The sequence below is a fragment of the Lissotriton helveticus genome, chromosome 3_1 (assembly GCF_964261635.1).
Source record: "Lissotriton helveticus chromosome 3_1, aLisHel1.1, whole genome shotgun sequence".
In the NCBI taxonomy this organism is placed as follows: domain Eukaryota; kingdom Metazoa; phylum Chordata; class Amphibia; order Caudata; family Salamandridae; genus Lissotriton; species Lissotriton helveticus.
The window spans coordinates 235,178,866-235,195,416 of NC_136061.1; the positions used below are offsets into that span (position 1 = coordinate 235,178,866).

The 16,551-nt window shown below is 46.4% G+C and overlaps 1 protein-coding gene across 3 annotated transcripts in view; it reads left to right on the forward strand.

The window, feature by feature from the left end:
- The window catches only part of CAMKK1 (calcium/calmodulin dependent protein kinase kinase 1), a 1,207,414-nt gene that overhangs the window by 964,767 nt on the left and 226,096 nt on the right, over window positions 1–16,551 (forward strand). The window lies entirely within an intron of this gene.

A 16,551-nucleotide genomic window follows, 5' to 3' on the forward strand; every position in this document is an offset into this window, starting at 1 on the left:
ATCGGTGGGAATCTAAACTGTAATTTAGACAGGCCTCCACAACATATTTGCTGAGGAGGATATGGCAAACAACATTCCTGAATTAGATAGCACTAGCATGGTACCATGCATGGCGGCAGCGACACAAATAATGAAATTAGCAGCTGGACACGGTTTAAGACCGTGTAAGGGACGCTTACCATCTGACCAGCCAAAGGCATACAGATTTTGTAGGAGTAATTCTCGGAGTATAATAGACTACATAATGGTATCACAAAAAATCTGGCCCTATGTAATTGACTTACAAGTAGACCCGAGAACTGGGAGTAATCATCGACCCCTTCAATTAACACTATCGGATCAGTTGTGTTTCCATTCCACACAAAATAAAAAGGACCCTAACATCGTTTCTCAATTCTCATAGTAAGTAATAATCGTCGGTCCCTGAAATGGGCCCATCTTCTTGGAAACAATGAGACATTTGCAAATATATAAAATACTTTTGCTGATACATTCGAATCGCATACTGATTTAATTATAGAAAAAGAATGTTTCCTGGAACTGCATAGAGACTTGGTGGTAGCATTGGCCTCAATAGTGACCAAAAGCTCAGGAAAGGTGGAAAGAGGAAGTAATAACTTCCCCAATTAAATAAATCCTTGGTACTATAAAGGTTGTCACAAAGCCAAGACTGGGCTAATAATGGCAGTAAAAAAAGGTAATGCAATCACAATAAGGGAGAACAGATTAAAGTACAAGACAACCATTGATAAAGCAAACAAAACACGGGACGAAGACAATTGGTCCGAACTGCTTAATGCTGCAAAAAGCAAGGACCACATAGGATTTTGGAGAATTATAGCCAAAGGAAATAAAACAGGGGTGGAAATTAAAGATGTATACCTTGACGCTGCGACATGGGTGGACCATTTTACAAAGCTGTACACAACGCCTGCAAGTAGGATATCTTTATCTGATGATGGTGTGGCACTAAGACAAAATGAAGCTAACTTAGTTTTTAGCTTGGAGGAAACATTACTTGCGATCAATGCAATCAAACCAGGAAAAGCCCCCGGACCGGACCAGATAAAATTCCTGGTGACCTGTTCAAGCACGATATTAGTGCTTGAACAGGTCAACTACGAAACAGGTCAACTATGCAACGCTATAGCATCAGGCGCTGCAATTCGGGAAACCTGGAATGGGGCAGAAATTATTACAATCTTTAAAAAAGGTAATCGTTATGACCCAGTGAATTATCGCCCAATAAGTTTAATAGATATTTTACAGGAGGTTTTTTCAAGGCATATTTTAAATCGATTAAATATTTGGTTAGAGGAAAATAACATATTATCAAAATATCAGGCCGGTTTCAGACTAAAACTTAGTACAACGGACCAGGTCCTCAGGTTCATTGCTTGTGCTGGAAATACGTTAGCCGAAGTAAGGGACATTTATACGTTGCCTTTATAGACCTAAAAGCGGCGTTTGATCTAATTCCTCGAGCACTGCTATGGGAATCATTGAAGCAACAAGGGGTACCAGCTAACCTACTGGACCTAATAGTAAGACTGCATAATGATAATTATGCGAAAGTAGGGTGGGGGATGAGGGGCAAACTAACTGAAGCAATACCGATAAAAAGGGGAGTTCGCCAAGGATGTGTATTGGCCTCCACATTATTTTAATTGTATGTAAATGATATCCCAAACTTTTTAAATAGATATGAGAATGATGCGCCAAAGTTGGGGGGTGAGAGGGTGCCTGCTCTTTTATTTGCAGACAACACCATATTAATATCCCAAACCCCAATGGGGCTGCAATGCTTAGTTAACACATTTGACAAATATTGCAAAACCAAGGACCTTAAAATCAACATTAGCAAATCAAAATATATGGCCATAAACCCCCATAAAACATTTCGGGAACATATAGTTCTGAATGACCAAAGGTTGGAGCATGTACAGAGTTTTAGCTATATGGGTATATCTTTAGATACAAAATTATCCTGGAAGACCCAAATTGAAAAAAGCAAGATGGCGCTCACTCAAAACTCATTCCCAGTTATGAAAATATACAGGAATAGCCTCTCAAGGGCTGTATCTCCTGTGTTGGAGGTATTTAAATACAAAGCCCACCCCGCTGCACTATACGGTGCCGAAATATGGGGCCCATACTGTAATAAGATTTTTGAAGTGAGGGAAAATAAGTTTTATAGGATGCTTTTAAATCTTCCTGTACGCACACCATTAGTACCAATTTATTTGGATTTGAATGTTAAGCGAACTGACCACTTTGTGATCTTAAGACCACTTATGCTTTGGGTAAGATTGTGGTCTACCCCGGAACTGTTGCACTATAAGGCAGGCCTAGAAGAAATCATGGAGCTGGACCATAACAATACTATTTTAAGGTTCCGGCATATCTGCTTATGGCTGAGATGGATTGGTCTTTTTAAGTTCTGGGACGATCCGTCCTCGATAACACCAACTTACAAGAAGCTGTTAAAAACTACTTTCTGGGCATTTGTTAAACACAGCACATTGTATGGCACAGTGAGCGGGGCATTAACGATTAGGTTTCTCTCTTTTAAGGAGACACCAAATTTTGAGCCATTCCTCAATGAGATTTGCCCACAATTGGCAAAAGTGCTATACATGAAATTCAGATATGGGATACTGAGCACTAATGCAGCTACATCAGGCTGGGGAACACACCTACCAGGAGGAGAGGATAACATCTGTGCTCATTTTGCCCAGATAAATCTGTAGAAAATGATGTGCATATCTTATTCTTTTGTTCCGCCTATGTTAAGCCAAGGAAAAAATTAATCAAACCAATCTGTTTAAATTTAGGTATTCAATCTTGTAAAGAGGCGGAAAGAATACTAAGGTCCGACACAGCGCAAATTATTGTCTTTGGCACTAGTACATTTTTATTAGCTGTGAGTTTTAGAAGGGCAAAAGCAGGATTGAAGTTGTAATGAACTGTCCAATTTTTCCAGATATATCCAAAAGCACATGATGAATTGTCTATGGAATTTAATTGTAAATAATTTCCTGTACATATTGCTAACTGTTTTGAGTACAATGAAACGGGCCATGAAATATGTTTTAAATATCCGAAAAATCCTCTTTTTAACCCTTATGTCTTTTTTAGAACATATTTAAAATTGTATTTATGTTTTTAACAATCTGGGCTATATCAATTCACCATTTACTTGTATGCATCCTTTGTATACACTGAGTCACTAGATTTTTCTGTATCACCTGTATCTGAACTTGGATGTAATTGTTTTATGTGTCTCTTATGGTTTATATAACCGAAATAAAGAAATGATGATGATAAGATGAGTGATTATCACAGGGACATTTGGCTAGGGTTTTTGACCAAGCATTTCTGCATGAAAAAGTAACAATTTGATAAACAATGGTAAATATAAACCATATCTGCACTGTGTGTTCATTAGTACCCCTCTCAGATGTTAAATCAGTACATGCTTTAAAGCTCACTTTATGATCCATGATTATAGTCTTTCTTGCTCAAACAATTGAAGACACTCATGTTTGAGCTCTGCCTTGCTGACATCTGATAGGGATTCTGGATCCTCAAAGAAATTTGGTCTCTCTTGCACACAACCAAAAGTCTTTATGTTTTTGATCAAGGGTTTTCCCAGTGCCCAGTCAAGTGAAAGGTAATCCATCATCATTTTCCTGTTTTAAATAGCCTCTTGTTTAGTCCACATACCATGCCATAGGAGTAAAGGCTTTACTCTAAATTGGTCATTTATATGTGACAGCCCTAATTCAATGTGGCATAAGGTGGGCCCACAAGTTTCAGAAACTGGCAGAAGTTGCTTCAGACAGGTATTCTCATACAAATTTAGTTTCTTGACAATTGTATATACCCATATGTCACTGCAGATAGACATTTGGTGTGATAAATTGTGTTCGATTCCTTCAAGGGTTTTCAGGCCCAATTTTGACGAGATGGAGAAGAGTGCAGTAGTTGCCTTTGCATATTGGTCAATTCTAATTTTAACCTGTCCCCAGAGAGTTCAAAATAACTCCCAGATAAAAAAATGTGGGTGTTTGTTTTAAAGTGACACCTCAAATGCTTAAAGCTTTTGGGAACCCTACAAGTCACTGCAAATGATTCCTTAAAATTAGTAGTTAAATCCAGGTCTCACATTTAGGCTGCAAAATTATCCACCAATAGCTAAAGCGCTTTTGGTGTGCAGGCCATGAGAAGGGTAATGGAGGACTGGAATGTCCTCCATCCCTGATGCCCAACTGCAAGTGAAAATGGTACTCTGGCTTTTATTTTTACACTAATCTAGCTTGAGCACAAAGGGCAAGGCCTCTCTGTGATAGTGCGAGGTCCAGGACCTTTCCTGTGGCCTGACAGGGCTCACACAGCATGTCCTTATTATAGATAGTTGACTACCGTACCTGCCCTTGGTGTAACTCATAAACCCGCAATGGCAGCATACAACGTTGCATGATTTGTAGTATCACCAGACCTTTTTCTCTGCATGAGAGAAAGTGTGCTCTACTGACTTTTCTTGTGTAAAGTTCTGCTATTATGTGAGACCCACAACCTTCTGCTGACATCCTGTGTGCATGCCAAGTGCATGGGTGTCTTTATTGAGCACATGATACATGTATAGTGGCAACACACTGTGTGTGGGGGTTTAATTATTGAAGCCAGTGGGTCTATTTTGAATGTCCCCGGCATGCATAAGATGGAGGATGACAACACCTTTCCCAAACAATAGCTTTCCCAAACATTGGAAAGCTATTGCTTGAATTCATGTGGATGAAGAGTTGAGATAGGGCTACCTTTAGACATTCCATGGATACTTTGTTAGCAAATAGCTGCTAATTGGTTCTTCGTGAGCACTGCCATTTGGTAGATGGAAGTGTTAAAGTGTAGGAATGCAATTATGTTGTTCTAGGTGAGAAGGTTTCTAGGCTTGACCTGTCCTTTTGTCTTAATCTGATCACTGCTTTAGTCAGCTGTAGCTGCGCTTCATAGTGCCCATGTTTTCGGTACACTTTGCTTGGAACCAGACACATTGCTACCTATTGTGAGAAGCACTACTTTACACAAAGACTGTATCAGGAGTGCAGCAATGAGGTGTCATTTGAAAGAAAAACTCCCCAAACCAGTTGTAAAGCCTTAGGCAGTGCATCTACATCCCCTGACTGGAAAATGAATATAAAAGTGTGATCCAATTAGGAATTCTTTATGACCAAGGAAGTAAGTCCTTCGCGAAGTACTTAAGGACTGTTGTGTTATTAGGCTTGGTGTCTGCCTGACGGGGAACACCACCTGAGTTCTGCAGTTTCTGCTGGAGCAGCTAAAGGTTTGCCTTTTGCCAAAAAGTGAGGGAAGAAGGGTGCCTGACTAGGTGCAAGTAGGAACTGTCTATGAGGAGAAGCCAAAGCATGTTCCCAGGATTAGGAATCTCCAGAGAAAGCGGACTACACATGAGAACCGAACCAGGAGTGACCGGTGTACAGATTGGGTCTCCCTGTCTCTACACAGTTCCTATGGAGAACTGCTTCAAAAAACTTCACAAGCACTTCCATTACTTCTATTGGTAGCTACTGAGAGCTCAAAACTGATGCTGCCACCGCTGATGCAGGAAAACGCTGCATCGTCATTGAAGAGGAGCACGGTTAGCCTCATAGGGTTGCATCTGCCAAATATACATACCCTCTGATGAAAAACAGCCTAGAAGGCTGCACTTGACTTGCTGTAGGACGCATGAGCATTCTGCCTGGAGGGCCGTAACTGTTGACGGTGCCATGTTGGAATGCCAGGACCTGCCATACTGAATTTGTCTGGTAATTCCTGTGAACGAAGGCCACCGTGCTTCCTTTGGGCAAGGGCTGTGCGATTGTATACACACCATCTGAAGCTAGAGAACCATCAAACCGGTAATGTGGACCTTAGACTGCAGACTGAATAGGGTATTGCAAAGCCTGCTGAGGGCTGAGTGCAATTGAAACTTTCTGCCTAAATAAATATCTATCTTAAGACCTATTGAACTCAGTTGCACATATGAACTCCTAGGAGTCAAAGTGAGATATTCTGGCAAGGAGAGAATACTGGAAAGGGTAGGTGTAGAGCTCACCAAAGATCATAACCAGGAGTATTCGCTAATCTAAATGAATTGTGTAATATTTAGTTCTGCTGTGTAATTAAAATACTTTCTTTTAATCCCAAGACAAGACAAGCACTGGGCTGGACATTAAGGGCCTTATTACGAGTACAGCGGTCCATAGGTCTGCTGTGTCTGCTGGAGATCCAGGATCCTACCGCTGTCACGCAGCGGTCAGAAGCAGGAATATGCTAGGGGTGCTGGCACTGCTGAAAATATTCTGAGTTGCCTGTTAACCACCCTTTTCATGACGGTAAGCCTGCGATGGAAAGGGTGGCAGAGAGGCAACCAAGGGGGTCTTAACAGAACAGAACCCCTGCGCCTCTCTAGGGCCTGGGGGTGCATGCAGGGCCATGCCAGTTGTTTCCCTTTGGAATTGCACCCCTGCTCCTGATGGTGTGGCATGCATGCCACACCATGCAGGAATGTACTGAAGGCGCCTACCTGGCAGCGGGCTGCATGTTAGACTCTTATGAGCATGACAGCCTACCGCCATGAGACTGCCAATGCACCGCCCACCCACCATGGATTACATTCATAATCCGGCGAGCGGGTGCACCATGGCTTTGGTGGTCCTCCTGCGGACGACACAGTTGCAGCGCCGCAGACGGACCACCAAACTTGTAATTAGGCCCTAAGTTATTGTTTGTGTTTATTGTTGCGTTCTGAGGTCTTGCCTACTTGCCTGAGAAGCCTTTGGCTGCTCACCCTAGCTACCCTGAAAGCCAAGTATAGAAAGGGTTACCTGGCTCAGGTTGCAGAGTCATACCATGGTTGGGGCCTGTAGCTCCTGTTCTTTTGTGATCCGAAAACAGGGTTTCACAACTTCTGTTTTAAAATGCTTTGATCTCAAATATGAAATACATTAATATATTAGTTTATAACCATCCTTTAGTTAATTTGGTAAATTATAGGGTTCATACAAAAGGTGCTGTAGCAAACATCAATGAAAATGTTTCCAAGTATCTTTTGCATGAAATCATGAAGCTGGGGGTGTGGCTGGCGAGCTGACAATGGCGGACTCATGAAGCTGATGCTCCGCCCGACCCGAGTTAATTTTGGTATATTACAGCCTGAGCCATGAGGAATGACCAGGTGCGGACGGCCCTGAATTGAGGGGAAACCTGGTGTGCCCACTTAGCGGCATTACGATCCCAGGGACACTCGATGTCTGGAGAGTAGGAGAGCCGACTGCATAGCTGGCTCGGAGCCAAGATGGCAGCTCCACTGTATGGAGGTTAGAACTTGGACCTTGCACTGAGACCCCATTGCCGGAGCTAACAGGAGACCGAAAGCTGTTCCCCACACTCATAACTGCTGGCCTGAGGAACCGGGCTCCTTCAGCTATGTGGTAGTGACTCGGGCCTCCAGCGGGACTGGAGCAGCAGTAGTTTGTGGGCTGATCTAGCAGTGCCTGCGCCGAAATGCAGCAGATCCCTGTCCCAAAAATTAACAGCCCTGATGTATGGATGCAATGGCTGTGGCCTCCCATTGAGACCCCCTTGCTGGAATGAGAAGAAGGTTGTGATCGGCAGGGCTCGTCGACGACTACCAGCCTGAGGAGCCGGGCCTGTGACTAGTAGCCTGAGGGTGCGGTGTGTGACGGCGGGTGACCTTGGAGTTCTCCGAGAAGAAGGAGCTTTCCTGATTGTGCAGCAGCGGCCCGGACCTACAACAGGGCCTTGGATGACAGAGGATTAGTGGGCCAGGGTTTATCACACAGCAGTCATGCAGAGGTGCCTTGGGCCCCAGGCGCGGAAGGTGAGAGCTGTCCTGGGAACGGGGCGCCCACCGACCCTGAGACAGAAGGAGACCCGGGGGGAGGCCGTTTGGGTATGCCTGCGGCGGCCCCCTCCCTTGTTGCCTTTATTGCTTACATCGGGCACTCTCCCATAACGGAGATGAGTCCCTGGGATACCTCTAGATTTGGGGCAAGACGTGAACTGATGAACCTGGGATAGTGGGGAGCGGAAGAACTAGTCCATGGTCCAGAATTGGCCTGCTGCCCCTGTTACACCCTGGATGGCCCGCCTTGGGGATAATATTGTGAAACAGTGGTGGGAGCAGCACTAAAACATCTCCCCTTCTGCGGGGTGCCGGATCAGAGGCGGTTCCAACCCCTCCCCTCCCTGTCCCCCCCCACTCTGGGGTGGAGCGCTCCCTGGATAATAGAATTGTGAACATTGGTTTTGGGAAGATTCATGTGAAGATCTAAGAGCCTAGAGGACCCCTGGGAAGTAATCTAGCTGCCACACCTATCTGCTCCCCCAACACATGTTGGCCGTAAAGAAGACACATGTCGTCTGGGAGGCAGGTGGGAGCACAGATGGGTAACCCACAGCAAGAACGACCAGCCTGGTGGCAGACCAGGATGGGGAGATGACTACCCAGCAAACTGGGCCCCAGTCTGAAGTAGATCCGATCCAACAGCAGCTGGCCAAAATCCTGGAGGCAATAGAAGATACAAAGTCCACCCTCCATCAAGATATCAGCACAGTCTCTGTCGGCCTGGGACTGCTGCGGAGGGAGCACTGGAAGCTAGTGGAAAGAGTGGGAGCAACGGAGACCTCTACTGCAGAGCTGCAACCAGTGCAACACATACTGAGCAAAGCGGTGGATGAGCTTTCAGACCGAGTCCATTGGAATGTAGGGCAGAGGACGCGGAAGGACGTAACCGCCGGAATAATATACGTGTAGTTGAGCTACCTGAGGGACTACAGGGCACCGACATGCTGGCATTCCTGGAATCCTGGCTTCAGAAGGAAGTGGCCCCAGAGGGCCTCCCTACCTTCTACACCCTGGAAAGAGCCCACACAGTCCCTGTTCGGCCGCCTGTGTCTGGTTGACAGCAGCGGCCCGTGGTGGTACGGCTCCTACACTTCCGTGATAGGGATACCCTACTACAAAAGGCGAGCTCAGGTGGTCCCTTTATGATTGATAACTGCATAGCAATCGGCTCACCTACTAGGAGGTTAGAACCTGGATCTCACACTGAGAACCCCATCGCTGGAGCTAGCAGGCAACCGGAAACTGTTCCCCACACTAATACCTGCTGGCCTGAGGAACCAGGCTTGTGGCAGTCAGTCTGGGGGAGCGGTGCTGATCAGCTGCAGTGCTCGGAGCTCCCTAGGAGGAGGGACTCCTTCAGCTATGCGGCAGTGACTCTGGAGTTGGTCCCCCGCCTAGAATCTGTCTATGCAGAATCACTGCGACTAGGGGGTCTCCCCGACTCTGTTAGGGACGCACTGGTAGTTCCCCTTCCTAAAACCAAATTAGAAGGCCCACGGGTCTGTGATTATTCCCCTCTTTCCATGCTCAATATGGATTTCAAAAGCTGCTGGCCCAACGCCTGCTCCCACTCGGACCAGAACAGCTTTATCCCGACAAGGAGCACCTCTCCTAATTTACGTTGACTTTATCAGATATTATACCACCCTACCATGCGGCTTCTCCCCAACGCAGCACTCCTGGTAATAGACCCAGAAAAAGCATTTGATACGATTAGATGGGACTTTCTATTTGATACCATGCGACACATGGGTCTTGGGGAGGAGTGGGTAAAATGGGTTCAGCTGCTCTATGATTTGATTTGAAGATAATTTATATTGTGCAACTAAAACCCTAAGGTGTCAAGGCGCCTAACAAAAAATAGATCAAAATGGCAAATCAGATTACAAGTATGCGCGCACGTAAAGGCGGGTCTTCAGGGCCTTTCGGAATAAATGCAGGGTGGGGAGGGATCTTAATTCCACAGGGAGAGCATTCCACCACTTGGGTGCCAAATTGGAAAAGGCTTTGCCACCCCATCTAGTTTTTCGAATACGAGGGACTGATAAGAGAGATTTATTTGAGGAACGTAAGTTCCTACAGGGACTGTAACGGGACAAGATGGATCCAATTCCAGTGGGGCTACTTTTTGCTAACGCCCTATAGATCAAGCACATGGTTTTGAACAAGATACGATCCTCCATAGGGAGCCAGTGAAGGCGTTTTCTGGCCGAGGTAGCCGAGGTGCGCCGAGGTAGATCCAAAGCAAAACTGGCTGCTGCATTCTGGACTACCTGCAAGCGCTGCAGCAGACTTTTATTCAGCCCCGCATACAGCGCATTGCAGTAGTCCAGACGAGAGCCAACGAGGGCAACTGCCAGTTGCTTCCTCGCCTGCTGTGAAAGATAGTGCCTGATCTTCCTCAGTATGCGAATGATGCCCCAACAGGTAGAGATGGTCCTATTTACCTGTTGACACATACTGAGGCTAGGATCGATCACTACCCCGAGGTTTTTGGCAGATGAAGCAGGCATAGGGCACACTCCCAGTGAGTCTGGCCACCAATCGGCTGACCATACCTCCTCCTTACCTCCAAACACCATCACCTCAGTCTTCTCCCCATTCAGTTTCAGCGAATTGTGAATCATCCACTGTCCGACTGCCTCCATACAAGATCTAAAATTGGAGGCAGTAGAAATAACTGACTGGGAGAGAGAGACGAGGATCTGGGTATCATCCGCATAGGAAACTACCTCCATCCCAAAAGATCTAATTAGTCTGGCAAGGGGGGTCACATAGATGTTGAAGAGGGTCGGACTTAACGCCGACCCCTGAGGGACCCCACATTGCACAGACAGGGATGGAGATAGAAATATACTCAGCTTCACCCTTTGCTCTCGTTGGTCGTGGAAAGAGGTAAGTAGAGCTAATGCCTCCCCCTGGACCCCGATCTCCCTCAGGCGAGATGTTAGAACTGAGGGAGAAAGGGTATCGAAGGCGGCAGTGAGATCTAGGAGGATCAGGAGGGAGGTCTGTCCCCCATCCACACACATACGGATGTTATCCAGTACTATGGTGAGGGCAGACTCGGTGCTATGTTCCCTCCTGAATCCATGCTGGGAGGGATCCAGACAGCCCGAGTTTTCCACAAAGGCAGCGAGATGCTTATTCAGATGAGATTCTAGCATCTTCGCAGGGGCTGGAAGCAGTGAGATGGGACGGAAATTCTTTAATACCCCAGGGTCAAGAGAGGGTTTCTTGAGTAAAGGTTTTACTACTGCATTTTTCCACTGCTGAGGAAAAATACCCTCCCTCATGGCCCTATTCATAATGTCTACAAGATGGGGCGGAAGAGAATTTCTACACTGCTTTAGGATCTTAAGCGGACAGACATCTAGAGGAGAGCCAGATTTAATTTTATTAAGGAGCATCTCTGCATCCTGTAGAGAAAGAGGAGGGAAGGATTCCAAACACCCCATCAGGAGTTTCTCCGAGAGAACAGGGTCCAGGGTAACAGGGACAGCAGGCTTGATGGTAACAGGCCTCTGTAACTCCAAGGCGGTGTAAATATCCAAGATCTTAGTCTGGAAAAAGGAAGCTATGTTATCACAGAGCTCCTGTGACGCAATCACCGGGTCAGGAGTCTGAAGGGAAGTAAGGGAGTCCGCTATCCTAAAGAGCTCCTTAGGGGAAGAAAGTGAGGAAGTAAGAACCGTAAAGTATTCTTGTTTTGTCCTAATAACTTCCAATTTATACTTTCTTATCAGGATTTTATGGGCTTCCTTATCCCTTTGATCCCAGCTGGTATGCCATTGACGCTCCTGTCTCCTAGCTTCCTGTCGAAGTAATCTTAAATGCTCCGAAAACCACGGGGCTGAAGGTCTTTTCCTAGCAGAATAACACAGCCGTGTGGAAGCCAGTGCTTCCAGAGCCTCTGTAACGGTCTTTTCGTATTGTAGGACAGCCGACTGGACATTGTCCCCCAGGGAAGTAGACATGTCAGATATCCAGGGTATAAAGGAACTTTCCGTAATATTGTTCAAGTTCCTACGTAGTTCCCTCTTACTCGGAATATTTCTAAATCCATCCAAGGTCGGACAGGACACATTGAATGGTACGGCCAGATGATCTGACCATGAGAGAAAAAAGGAATCTTTTACCATCAGCCTCCGATCACTGGAAAAGATTCCATCGAGCGTATGCCCTGCTCGATGGGTGGGCCCCTTCACCAGTTGCAAAAGTCCACAAGCTGACATATTATCTAACAGGGAAAGAGTGTCGTGGGTCTCCAGCAGCTCAAGATGGAAATTAAAATCTCCCAGAACCGTTAGGTTTTCACAACCAAAATAGGGCTCTAGGATGTGGAGCAGCTGCTGCCCAAAGTCGGCTTTGGGGCCTGGAGGGCGAAAGACCAAAAACCCGTTGAATGTAAATTTATGGGGGCGTGTCAGAGAGAAATGAAGTGCTTGAAAGGTGTCCTTAGGATCCTCGACAGGTGTGATGAGGCAATGGAAGCAATCCTTGTAAAGAATGGGTAGCCCTCCTCCCACGCCCTCCTCCCACTGCTGTCCTGCCGTACCAAGCAGTACCCCTCCGGGACTGCTTCAATAAGGTCAGGACCAGAGGAATCCTTTGCCCATGTCTCCGTGACAAAGACCAATGAAGGGTTCCTGTCAAGTACTAGCTCCTTAAACATGATGTTATTTTTAATAAGTGAGCGAGCATTGACAAGAATGCACTCTTCTTGCAATACATTGCCTCCTGAATCAACTGAAAAATCTGATAAATAAGGGGGGGGAGGTAGGCTAGAGCCACCGGAACCTGCCAAGAAGCAGCCACAACGAGGAAAAGAAAGAAGGTCGTCAGGAGAGCTTTTATAATGACACGGCAATCCTAAAGGCTTAAGCCTTAGCATCTCCTGTGACGAGTACTTACAAGGCAGGGGACCAACCCTATCAAGACCAGCCGTCCACCCGTCTTGCCCGTCCTTGGCGCGGACGGGCGCAGACGGGCTGGACTCTGGCGTGACTCCGGCGTCACTGCGGCGCACACACTGCGCGCACACGCTGCGCCCCATAAGGTCCGGTTAATATAGGGCTCCAGCCAGTCCACCTGACTGCTAGAGCGCAGAGTGTTGCAGCGCTTCCCTAGCACCCACCCAAGATGGCGCCCACCAATTTCTAAGCGCGGGGATCGGGACCGCCTAAAATAACGGTGGAGGCACAATTATAATGCAGCAATGTGGAAGGGAATTAAAAACAGGGGAGAACTGTGCTCTAAAATAACACCAGCAAGAAAATACAAAACGGGTAAATTAAAAGCGCAAAATGCGTCCAATGCGTCTAAGTGCGAGCGCACTGCGTAGTTATAACAGCCAAGAGATATGCTCCTACCTCCAGCCGGTTAAGTAGAGACTGCCAGGAACTGCCTCTAGCCAGTCCACCTGACTGCTAGAGCGCAGAGTGTTGCAGCGCTTCCCTAGCACCCACCCAAGATGGCACCCACCAATTTCTAAGCGCGAGGATCGGGACCGCCTAAAATAGCGGTGGAGGCACAATTATAATGCAGCAATGAGGAAGAGAATTAAAAACAGGGGAGAACTGTGCTCTAAAATAACACCAGCAAGAAAATACAAAACGGGTAAATTAAAAGCGCAAAATGCGTCCAATGCGTCTAAGTGCGAGCGCACTGCGTAGTTATAACAGCCAAGCTGAGAGACATACCGCCAGGGTAATTTTTCAGAGTACCGCACAGGGATGCCCCTTGTCGCTACTCCTGTTTGCTTTAGCGGTAGACCCACTGGTGGCATTGTTCCGCCAGAGAGGTTTAAATGTAAATCCAGTATTTGTAAAGCACACAGCTACCCAGAGGCATCCCGGCGCTGGGGGCCATCGGGAAGATTAAGCGAGCTATTGCCCAGAGTCACATGGTGCTGGGCTGACCTGCCACCAGTGGTGGGGATCGAACCGTGAGTCCCAGCGTCCAGTGTCAGCCACCCTGGCCGCAGCGCCACACCTCGGTTCCCCTTCCTAAAACCAAATTAGAATGCCCACGGGTCCGGGATTACAGCTGGCGGGATGCTGGACGTTGTGCCAAATGGGTACTCAATATTTTTGATAGATACGAGCGGGTTTCTGGACTACGTGTCAATAAAAGTAAGTCCTACCTGTTTCCGCTGTTGTCGGATGCTCTCCGCCCAGCAGACCTGCCTATAGATCTTAATTGGGCTCACCGCACCTTTAAATAATTGGGAATCCAGATATTTCACTCGCTAGAGGATATGAGAGAAGGAAACCTCGGACGCGTACTGCTATCCCTTGAAACCTGTCTACCTTTTTGGTGCTCCTTGCGTCTCCGTATCATGGCAAGAATCTCCCTATCAAAAGTGGTCATACTACCACGCTTACTGTACTTCTACTGTAATCTACCATTAGTAATACTCCCTGGTTGGTTTTGACAACTAAATACTCTACTTAGAGATCTCATCTGGGACAATAGCCGCAGGAGAGTGTCTTTGCTAACACTACAGCGCCCAGTTGAGGAGGGGGGACTGTAAGTGCCGAACTTCGAGCACTACTATTTGGCCTCTCAACTACTATGGCTAGCACAATGGATAGAGGGCATGGGTCCCAAGGTCACTGATTCGACTGATACAGGGGGCCATACACCCTTGCTATTAGCTAAAATGCTAGACCTGGCTGTGATGATTCCGGACCAGTCACTGTTGCAAACCACAGCATTACAATGCTGGACACGTAGTGTGGCCACACGGATAAAGCCCCCCTATATGCACCTGCCCGCCCCTGATAGGCCTACCACATGGTATCCCTAGGAGGATATTCACCCCTGAACAACTCATTGGACGCAGCGGTGTTGCAGACTGTAGGGGACTGCTACCACCAATCAGTGCCGGTCCCAGTGGAGGACTTGGTTGACAGCACCGGTATGCAACCCGGACAAATCCTTTTATATGAAACCCTGATACGCTCATTCAGTAAGCTGTGGAACTGTGGTCGGGAGGAGCCCGAGACACGTGGATTGTTACAATCTATACTTATGCTGGGCGGGGCACGTACCAAGTGGAATTGTTCTATATTGCACTACAACAGCTGTCACACGCCCCACTTCAAAAGCCGAGACAAATGGATGACTGCCCTGAACAGGGAATTGACAGACGGGGAATGGAAAAAGGTACTAGTGTATCATAAAAAGGTCTCCTGCAATACCAGATTTAAATACATACAGTTTAATTACACACACAGGACGTACATGACACCCACCACACAGGATTTGGGTTACATTTGGGGGAGAAACAAGCAGCTGTCAAAGATGCAATCACAACAATGCTGATTTCACTTATATGGTATAGAGCTGTACAATAAATAGATTCTGGAGTGAAGTGTTGGAACATACGGGGACAACAGTAGGGCATAGGCTAGAACTCACAATGGAGACCTGCGTATTGGGATTATACCTTAGACCACCCAAACGGAAGATAGGCTCCCGATTTGTAGATCTGGCTTTAATCCTAGCTAAAAGGAGAATAGCATTAGCATGGAAATCAACAATAGAGCCAATGAAAACAGACCGGAAAAGAGATGTGACACATTGGGCTAGAGCTGAGGAATAGGCCATATCTAGGGAGGATGCTCGAGGACTGAGAGGACATCCCATGGCAGGCCCCGGAGAGAGGACCTAGAAAATGGGCACAGCCCTGACGGACACCGTTATACAGAGGCAGACGCCGATACTAGCCCACACGCAAATGACACGAGCTGAACCTCTCCTTAGGTTAAGAGTAGGAGAGATACGGAAATTGGCCCCTCGAGTTGCAGGGCCACTCTTCCCCCCTCCACCCCACCCCAAAACACCTTCACTTGACAAGATGGACTAATAGGTCCGAGGCTGCCGGCTGTTGCTGAACCAAGCCTGCCCTCCCTCCTGGACCATCACCGAAAATGGCACACATTGACTCACCACACCACATAACTATAGTTACTTGGTTTATTGTTACTTTAGTTTTTCTCTGCTATCACGGTAGCTGTACCCCTCTTTAGCGGTATCCTCTATTTAAAACACACCATGCGACATTTAGTAATAAACACTGAGACGCCCACTCGCATGATAGATTGGACCCATACGTGTCACATATTGTATACAAAAGCTTAGACCTCCTCCCTGATCATACAACTACACTGGACTATAACTTTGTGATATAACCTATCAATAAGTATGTACTGGTGAGGCGTACATAGATATATGACCTAAGAATCAACTGTTGTTGCCAGTAAGTTTGGAGGAATGCTGAAAAATGTAATGACTAAATGCAAATGTCTTGCGTGTCAAATATGTACTGTTAAAGAAATTGTTGAATACCCAATTGCACATAAAAATATGTTATATAAAAAAAAAATCATGAAGCTGAGAGTAACCATTGTGATAATTTAATTGAATTATGAGAAAAGTATTATGAAAAATAAAAAGCATTTTACCATTTTGACTGTGACATGGGAGTGTCTGTGTATCCTGAAATGCTTTGCATCCCTGCATAATGTAAGGAGTTTTAGTACAATTGAAAAATAAAATGTCTTGACCAATCTCTTATGCAAAAATATATCAGTACATGATGAAGTCAT